The following is a 10,200-nucleotide window of genomic DNA, read 5'->3' on the forward strand; positions in this document are numbered from 1 at the left end:
CTCTCCTGTCTTGCTGGCATATCTGGTCCTGTCCCTATCCCTCTCCCAGGAGGAACCTCCAGCTTCTCCTAACTAGGTCAGCCCCCTTGCCCTCCTCCTCCACATGAGACAGCATGGAAGCCCAGCCCTGCTGAGGCTCAGGATAGAGGACACTGGCAATGACTTAGGGCATCAGCATATCCGGGGCCTCTCAGTGCCCAAGGAATCTTGACAATGGAGACCCCCTAGGTGGGCCCTGGGAGAAGACGTAGAACTGGACAGCCACTTGGTGGCAGCATGCCGAGGTGAATTCCTCTTCTACAGAGTTCTAAAAACTATCTACTGTGAGGTGAATTCCTCTTCTACAGAGTTCTAAAAACTATCTACTGTGAGGTGCGTGGGGGTGCAAGTGGAGGAGTATGGCTGTGAGGGCAGAATATGGTGAATGGGTAAGAACGTTAGCCAGTCCCGTGCTCCTGACCCACAACGGTGTTAGGTCACTTCCGTTCTATACCTTTCTGTCCTCATCCTCTAGTGGGATGGTGAGATCTCTCCGCCTCCCCCTCTGGGGGCAAGGCAGATTCTGATGCCTCAAGTCCATCCTATCAGAAAGGACTGTGGGGAGAGAAAGGACCTCCGATGATTCGGGGATCTAAGCAGAGCTCAGCTCATTACAGAAGCAGGCCCAGAGAGGGCAGGGCACACCCAAGGTCACACAGCAGCCCCGGAAAGCCCTCCCTAGGCAAGCTGATGGAGGCTGATTAGGCAGCCAGAGGCCCCTCTGTCTCTCTAATTAATGGAGTGGCTTTTTAAAAGGATTCTAATCACCCCGATGCTATCTGCTTATCGCCAGAATTCCTAATTAGATGGTCCTGGCAGGAACTTGCCTAATTCCCTCCAGCCTCTGCACCCTGCCCAGGGGGGCAGCCCACCCACCCATCCACCCCAGCAGATGGGCAGCTGTGGGCCCTCCTCTTCTCTCAGGGCCTGAGGTGGTGGCCAACTCCATTTCCTTCAGGACGGATGGGTGACAGGAGTGGATGGATGGGCTGCTGGATTGACAGTGACAGGTGAGTGATGAGACTGGATGGAAGGCTGGGCAGAGAGACTGAGGGATGACCTCGGTTCGAATCCCAGCTCTGTCACTTCCTAGCTTTGTGTTCTTGGGGAAGTCACTTAACTGCTGTGATTCAGTTTCCTCATTTCACCTGTAAAACGGGGATAGCTCTTTTCCCAGGGATGTTTGACAGTAACTGGGGAGGGCTGCTGCTGGCATCTCTGTTCCAGGTGGCCACGCAGTGACCGACCCCAGTATCAGGGGCTGTTAAACACAGTTCTACACTGTCTGTCTGTGCCGTACAACACTGTCTTCACTGTGGACAGTTTAACCACACACGGGACCTGGGGAGGCTTGTGTCTCAGTGAAGCGAAGACTGGAATGTGAGTAGATTCAGCAGAGGGGCCAGAACTGGTGCCTGGGGAGACAGAGCGGGGCTCAGGGCCAGATCCAGGCTTGGAGAGTGTACTGAGTCAGCAGGCCTTGGAAGGAACTGGAGCAGCAGGAGGATGCATCTCTTGGTGGTCCCAGGAGGATTCTCTGCAACAATGGTATTGAGTGTGATACCCACCAAGTAGCAAATCTGTAACATGGGAACATTACCAAGTGTCAGTGGAACCGGGGCATCTGGTGTCACCGTTCCCTGCTGCTTATTATGAAACAAAAAGACCAGGTGGGAAAATCTTGAATGTCCAAATCTTGAATTTACAGACTCACCCTTGTCTCTGTAAACCTCTAGACTTTCACCCCAGAGGAACTTTGGCATGGGGTGTGGAGACATTGGCACTCCTTGTGCCTGGTATAGAGCAGTAAGTAGAAGAGATCACGTAAGCCCTTTCTAAGAATTATTAATTGATGTTATGTATGTGTATGGGCTATTATGCCTGCGTGTATGTCTGTGCACCACATGTATAGTGCCTGGAACTGGAATTACAGATGGTTTGATCCACCACGTAGGTGCTGGAAATCAAACGTGGGTCCTCTGCATGAGCAGCCAGTGCTCTTAACCACTGCACCCTCTCTTCAGCCCACTCACTTAAGCATCTTAATGAAAATGAGCAGTCATATCACATGAACTTTATACTGCAAACTATTATATCACAATAAAAACGAATAAACCAGAACTTTACATATTAATGTGAATAAATATCTCAAAGGTGATAGAAAGCAAAAAAGTTTTTTTAGTATGTGATGTTGCAATCACAACCCTCCCCCTTACCTGATGTTTTGGTTGGAAAATATTAAATGGAAAATTCCAGAAATAAACAATCCACAGGATTTAAACTATGCACCATTCCCATAGTTTGATATCATCAGCCCCTGGGCCCATTCTATGCAGAACGTAAGGCATCCTTCATCCGGTGCATCCACAGTGTATGTGCTACCCACCTGTCAGTCACGTGACTGCCATCGGGGCCTTGCTTATGTTCAGATGCACACACCCCATTTAATAATGGCTGGAGAGGGGATGGTGATGGTGGCGGTTTGAATGTATGATTCGTGTTTCATTTTTACTGTTGCTAATCTTTTTCTGAGCCTCACTTGTAAACTGAACATCATCATAGGAAAAACACATCACCTCCAGTTTCTGGGATGCATGGGAATCTTGGGCCACATCCTCTGCAGGTGAGCAGAGATCGCCCACATTTGCCAAAGTGAAAACATGCAGAAAGATGCAAGTCCATCTTCGGGATTCCCACACTGAGGAAGCCCTGGCCACCGGGAGGAAAGGGAACCCTGGTGGCTAGGGTGGGGTCAGATTCTTTAAGCTGCCTGCAGTCTCCCAGCTCCCGCTGCCAAGCACCGGAGGGTGGGTGCAAAGAGGGTGGGTGGCATTGTTGAGGTCACTGCTGGTTATATGAGACTTCACTGTGGCGGCGACACAGGTATCTCTCTGGAAGAAGCCACAGGAATCCCACGGCTGCGCTGAGGAAGTGAGGAGGGCTTAGCTTACGGGAGCTGGCAAGCACCTCACAGATTCTCTCCCAGCAGAGCAGGAGCTTCCAGTGAGTGCCAGCTGGGGATTGCCCTCGGAGCTAGCCTGCTGGGGCAGCAGGGAGTGGCTGGAAACCTGGCTGGCTACACAGGCTCCAGGCAGCAGAAGCCACGAGGTAAAACTGTGAACAGTTGTAAGTTGGTAAGTGCCATGAGGCATACAAAGAACTGCAATGACTATGTCATCTATGTTTTGGGGTATCTGAAAAAAATTGCTTAAATGACAGGTTAAGAAAGGTCCTGGGGTGATCTTACCTGAGGGAGTGGAGCAGAGTAGGTGTAGGGGTGAATAAGTGAGAAGTGACTGGGCTGGAGTGGGAGAGGGAGGGGTGTAAGGCCCCTGTTTCTCCATCTTGGGAAGGTGGGGCTGGACCAGCATCCCTGCAGAATTAGAGCCTGCTTCACTGCGTGCAGCTACTGCTTAGGGCAAAGTAGCACCGCCCACCACACTAAGGGGAGGTAACAATGAGGGAAGAGGAGCATTTTTTCCCAGGATCCCCTGGAGAGTCCCAGTATGTCCTGGGCGTGGGCCTGGAAAGGACAGATGGGCTAGGCCAGCAGCTGGCAGGACCTTCCACCCTCTCCAGGGAGCAATCCCACCACAACCATCCCATTCTGTCCAAGAATTGAGCTACCTCCCTTTTCCCATTGGCCTCAGTTTCCCCAGCTTAATGAACCCAATCTAGGTTGGGGGGGCAGGAGTGGGACAATATAGACATGCTTATGGAATGCCCACAACCATCCCACTGCGTCCCACAGGCAGGCTTTAGTCCTGTAGGAAAAGTACCTGGAAGGAAGGTGCTGGCCCGGAGCCCCGAGACTGGCTTCTAGCCCTATGGCCTCTCAGAGGGCCCTGCACCTGCCTCGTATCCTGACAGCAGATTTGTGGGGGTCTCTCTTGTTTTACTGGTGTGATTTCAGAGAGGCTAAGTCACCTGTTCAAGGCTGTACAGCAAGGAAGAGAAAGACGCGAAGTCTTGTCTGTCCATTCCTCCCCACCCCAACCTCCCAAACCCTGAGTGACACTGTCCAGGGAAGCCAAAGGCCTCCAAAGAAGTCAGGTACATCCTCCCTCAATACAGCGGCTCCAAGGGTGATAGAGAAGTCTATTTGGCAGAGCTGAGGGACCAAGCCTCACAATTTTCTGTTATTTAAATGACAAAATGTTATTTAAATGACATCAAAGTATTAACATGTTTGTAAAGTAAAAAGGCCTTTCCAGACCAGATGCCGGTCACTCTTCAGCAAACCACTGTTCTGCTTGGCTGTGCATCTTTCCTGGGCGTTTTTCTGCTTTTATAGGTGTGTGTGTGTGTGTGTGTGTGTGTGTGTGTGTGTGTGATGCTTTTCCCAGCGAGATGCAACACACACGTCTATTCACCTAAGACAGGGAGTCCACGACAAAGTACGGATACTACCAAAGTCCAACGTGGAGAACCAGTGAATTTAATTGGGGTTGCTTACAGGAATATGGGTGAAGGGTTACTTACAGGAGTAGAAATGACTCAAGGACAGCTGCCTCACCAAAGTTCACCCCAGCATGGATAACAGTTCACAAAGCTGGGAACCTGGAGCACACTGCACAGCCTGAAGGCAGCCTGGAGAGTCCTTTCTAGGTGTTTCCGTTTGTCTAAACCTCTTCCAGCCAGGCTAGCTGGTTTCTGTTTCTTCTAGGCAGCTAGTCTGGTTTCTGAGTCTTCCTTGCAGCTTGGCTATGCTCCCTTGAGAGGGTCTCTCAGCTTTTATGGCTTACTCTAGCAGGAAGGGGCCTAGTGAATCTGGTCGGCTTCAGGGACATCCTGAATGTGTTTTGAGTTGTTTACCTTGCAGGATGGAGTATTTCAATCTTGGAGCAAACTGTTTCCCAACAGAAGGTTGGACCCAGAGCTTCCCATGTGGTACATAAGCACGCTTCCATAGAGCTACATCTCAAGGCCAACACAAACCTTTTTCCTTTTTTATAGAAATGACATTTTGACTCATACATAAAGACATAGACATTGCAGATACAATAGCAGCGTATGTACAGGTGGCTTTTTGGTTTCTTTGAGAAAGGTTGTGAAAGTCTCAGACTGGATTCAAACTTGCTTTGTAGCCATTTGTAGCAACTTGTCCTGAACTTCTGGCCATCCACCTGGTGCTGGGATTGCACCGTCATGACAGGTGTATTGCACTCGCTTTACAAACAAAAACACCACCATCATAACTGTGCCTGCTGGTGCATGCCTGTAATCCCAGCCACTCAGGAGGCTGTGAGGCTGGGGATCAAAATTTCCAGGTCAGCCTGAACAATTCAGTGAGATCTTTACTCAATCAATCAATGAGAGAGAGAGAGAGAGAGAGAGAGAGAGAGAGAGAGAGAGAGAGAGAGAGAGAGAGAGAGAGAGAGAGAGGAGAGAGAAAATGGTGAATGTCTGGGATGTTAAGTGGGGAATCAATGGTAGAATACCTTCCCCAGAATGTGCCAGGGTTTGACCTTCAACTCTAGAGTTGAACAGTATAGTCAGTGCCGTATGCAGAGCACTGGGTCTTGTTCATGCTTTCTGGCACCTCCACACAGTCAGCAAGGCCAGGGAATCAGAATTCAAGTTCCAGTCCCTTCCAGGGATAGACAGTCATACAGGGGGATAGTTTCTACATGGCCCATCCAAGTACACCCTCGGGAGGCAACACTAAGGTGCAGGGGTGGGGGGCAGGGACTGTGTGGCCCTAATGGGGCTACAGACATCTCCAAATACCTGTAAAACTGCTTCCTGGCTTCCCTTGCCTGTCTCTGGGGTGACATCTCTGCACCTTCTTCCTGTCCCCTCTTGACGGTGGGTGAGTTGTTTCCTTTATTTTGAGACCAGTCTCTCTGTGTAGCCCTGGTGGTCCTGGAATTCACTCTGTAGATCAGGCTGACCTCAAACTTACAGAGATCCTCCTGCCTCTGCCTCCAGAGGGCTGGAACTGAAGGCGTGTGCTACCACCACCTGATCCGATCATTCTTTATTCCATTTTTGTATTCTGGGTCTTCACATGTTTTGCAAACTTGTCTCCCACTCTGCAGACATCATTTTAAACATTACTAATTAATTTTGAACAATAGTCTATCCCTGAAGTCATTTAGCCACATTATGGAACATTTGGGAGATAGAAGGAAAATTCCCATCACATACATATTACCTTTTGTTAACATGTAAAGAAGTGGGTGTCATGTGACTGAAGCTCACCGTCAGGAAGCTCATTCACAATGCCTCCAAGCTGCCCCTACCAGCTGGGTTCAGGACTCCCCAGACAGGTGCTTGCTCTGTCTCTATGTAAACTCTTGGGTTTGGAGACCTCAGGCTTGTGCGGTCGCCATACTGCCCTATGGCTGGTTTATTTCTCTTAGCATAGTGTCCATACAGTAGTTTGTGTTAGCATTGCTTTACTTCTGAAAGCAGAGAGGCCACCAATGGTTGGACAGCCTTAGCTAATTGTCTCACCTTCTGATGAATCCCTGGGTGGCCACCACTTCTTGGCTACAGTGAAGTGTCAACTGTGACTTTGGTGTGCAGACACCTGCCTGAGTCCCTGCTTACAGGTGTCCCTGCTTGCTTTCCTTTGGGGTGTCTACTCTCGCCGTCCCCCTACTTCTTAAAAATATTTATTTTATATATGTGAGTGTTTGCCTGCACATATGTTCACATGTTACAGTACCTGAGAATTCTAGAAGAGGGCATCAGACCGCCTGGAACTGGAGTTACAGACAGCCATGAGCCACCATGTTGTATTGCCGGGAATGGAACCTCGGGCCTCTGCAACAGCAACAAGTGCTCTTATCTTCTGAGCCATCATGGCTCCAGTTTTACTCCCCATCCCCCCTCCTTTTCTTTCTTTTGAATGTGCATTCTCTCAGGTTTATCAAGACTGTCATAAAAATCTCTGAGCCCAAAGTGGAAGGTATTTGGACAGCCGTGGAGCGTTCCTATCTTGGAACAACTCTCTGGGCATTACTTTTGACAGTCCTGTCCCATTTTATTATCCTGCTTCCCCTCCCTGGGGAAGAAAACCTTTATGTTTGTGTCCAGTGTCCTGCTGACAGTTTATCTGTGAGGGAATCGAACTGGGTGATCCAGCCGGGTGGGTTGTAATAGTTGGTCTCAAGATTAAATCTTTAGGGCTGGGGTGTGGCTTGCCTGGCACACACGAGGACTTGAGTCCCATCCCCAGCACTGCAAAACACAAGAAAAAGATGTACTGTTTTTCTTTAAGGTCTCATATGTGTGGTACTGTCAAGATTCAATGTCCTCACGATCCTGGTAGAAATAGGACCTTCGGACCGACTGGAGATGGGGTTTGGGTGTTCTGAGAGCAGCCGTCCTTCACTAAGAGAGAGGTGGAAATGGGCCAGACTCTGGGCATTTTCATGTGCGCCTCCTCATCCGATGTTATTCCCAACTAGTTCATGATTCAGGAGCAAATTTTCAGCCCAAAGTATCACTGGTTGGCAAGAATATCTTTGCACAGATTTGGGGTGCCAGCTGTACCCAAACTGTTTTGTAAGACATGGTTTGTGTTTAGGCTCACCTGGGTCCCCATGCACCTGCTTATCCTCCCAGCAGAAGCAGAGGCGTGAGCAATCCCGCAGTGGAATCTGGACAACATTTCACCTGTACAACCTCCTCCCCCAAGCATACATCCCATTTGTTTCTGAACTTCAGAATGATTGTTGACTTGCCTGCTTTTCCAGATGAAGTTTGGAATTTTTTTTATTGTCTTTAAAAAGATTGTTTTGCCTCATAAACTCATTGAGGATCCGCCCACCCTGGGAATGGCTCCATGGTGTCGGTCATCTTCCCTGCCTCGGGTGAGCTTGCCCTATCCTGTGGTGGATGACAAGCATTCTTCTCCAAATTCTCCTTGAGGCTGTGGCCACTTCTGAGGCCCTAGATTGATCAGGGAAACTCATTCTCTTCCCTCTCCACCAGGTCACCAGGAGGCAGGAAGGACTGGGAAGGACAGAGCTGGTCCCTAAAGGTCACACAAGAGGTTTGGTTACCACCATGGAAAATGAGAGTAAGAAGCCAGGCTTGGAAGTGTCCCAGAAGAGGAAGGGAGGGAGGACCTGGGTTGGCCAGCCCCACCTGGGTGCAGACAGATGGAACAAAGACCCACCCCACCCTGACTGCGCTGATGCCTGGCCCTATGGGATCATAAAGATGGTGGTCAGCCTGCCCAAGGCCTGTGGCTCCTGGTCTGCCACAAAATCCTAATTGTTTACCCAGTAATGGCTGAGTGGTGGGTATGTGAGGGACTAATCACTGTATGGAAGAGGAAACACGAACGGGTCAGCAGCCCCAGAGCTTGCTTGACTGTGGCCCTGCGGTCTTCAGTGCTCACAGCACCAGCCTCTCACATTGGCCCAATGACTTCTTCTCCCAGGGAGCTCCTAAGTTCAACATGCAAGGATACAGGAAGAATCAACCTGTCATCAAGGGATCACCTTCCCCAGAACGCATTGGCATTGAGTGTCCCCAGAGGGAAGGCACTCTCCTGGCCTGACCCTCAGCACCTGAGACTGTACCTGGAGTGGATGTTCCAAAGCTTTGGGCTAGCAGGAGAAAGGACATAAGCCAGGGCACTGCGGCCTCTTGTAAGCTTACTCTGCATTGTGGGCTTGGATCTTAGCCTTTGGGTCCTCTGAAAACTCTAGGTCTAGGATGTGGGTGTTCCAGGTTCCAGATTCCAGTCCTCGTATGCCAGGGTCTGGAGTCCGACATCTCGGTCGCAGGCTCCGTTTCAGGATTCTCTTTCTCGGTTCTAGGTTCTGAGCCCCAGGAGGGCTCTGGATTTGAGGAACTTGGCTCTGGACTCTGTGGCTCTGGGTCTGAGGGTCCCATGCTCTGAGCATTTCAGTTTGGGTGTGAGTGTCCAGGCTCTAGATTCTGCATTTAAGGTATAGATCCTTATGTTTTTGAGGCCAGAGTTATGATTCCTGAGTCTTGGGCTTTAAACTACAGGTCTTAGACCTTACCTTCCTAATGCTGTAACCCTTTAACACAGTTCCTCATGTTGTAGTGACTCCAACCATAAAATTATTTTGTTGCTACTTCATAACTGTAATTTTGCTCCTGTTATGAATCATAATGTAAATATCTGATATGCAGGATATCTGATATGTGACCCCTGTAAAAGGGTTGTTTAATCTCCAAGGGGGTTTAAACCAACAGGTTGAGACTGTCCATTTTGAACTTTGGGCTAGCCAAGTTTGCCCCAAGTCAAGAAATATCATTACACCTCATACCTGGACCATTCCCTTCTTTGAAGTGGTTCCTATCTGTTCTCACCAAGGTGGCTTCCTACACCTGTAACAATATGTGGCAAAAGGGGGTTGTTAATAGCGCACATGCGTGTGCGCATGCTCACACACATGCATGCAATCTACTCCCAGATCCATTCTTTATCAAATAAACACACAACCCTGTATTCAAAACCTGGGGACAAGACAGAAAGCTGCTCCTGTCTTCACTGTGGCTGCAGCTAACAGGGGACCCATGTGGTGGTCCATGTGGGACCAGGGCCACAGTGCACCCAGGGGGTGGCACAGCAGCCTAACTAAGCTTCAGCTTGGCTCTTGTCTGACCCAGCTGTTCGTGCTCCAGGGAAGGATGAGAACAGGATAGTGGTGGCATGTCAGGGCAGTATGCTATGGCCAAAGCTCTGGAGGTACCTCACTATACCCTATGGACTGGCACTTTGGACGTCTGGCCACCTGCTGTGTCTGATTCAGGAGTGTGGGGTATCAGGGATTTTGGAGATTGGACTTTGACACTGGTAACAAGATCACAGTGACTATAGGAAAACCCTCGGGAGCATCAGTACCAGAGGTCAGGACAGCATCAGCGAAGATGTGGCAGTGAAGAGGGGGTAGCCACAAGGACAGTTAGCTGATCAGAGGCAAGTGACCAAAGTCATTGTCAAAACTAGTCATAGTGGCCACATGACAACTTCTCAGGAGGCAAAGTGGCAAGCGCCATAGTGCTTAGGTGTTTGAAGCCAGCCTGAGCAACTAGACATCCCACAACTCACCCTCCCTTAAGAAAAATCACTGGTGACACCGTTGGTGGCCCAGGACATCAGTGACTGAGATCCACATTGGCCAAGGGAAACCTTGATGGGAGATTCTAGGCATGTGGTTAGTGACA

This window comes from Microtus pennsylvanicus, chromosome 8 (genome assembly GCF_037038515.1).
Source record: "Microtus pennsylvanicus isolate mMicPen1 chromosome 8, mMicPen1.hap1, whole genome shotgun sequence".
Taxonomy (NCBI): Eukaryota; Metazoa; Chordata; class Mammalia; order Rodentia; family Cricetidae; genus Microtus; species Microtus pennsylvanicus.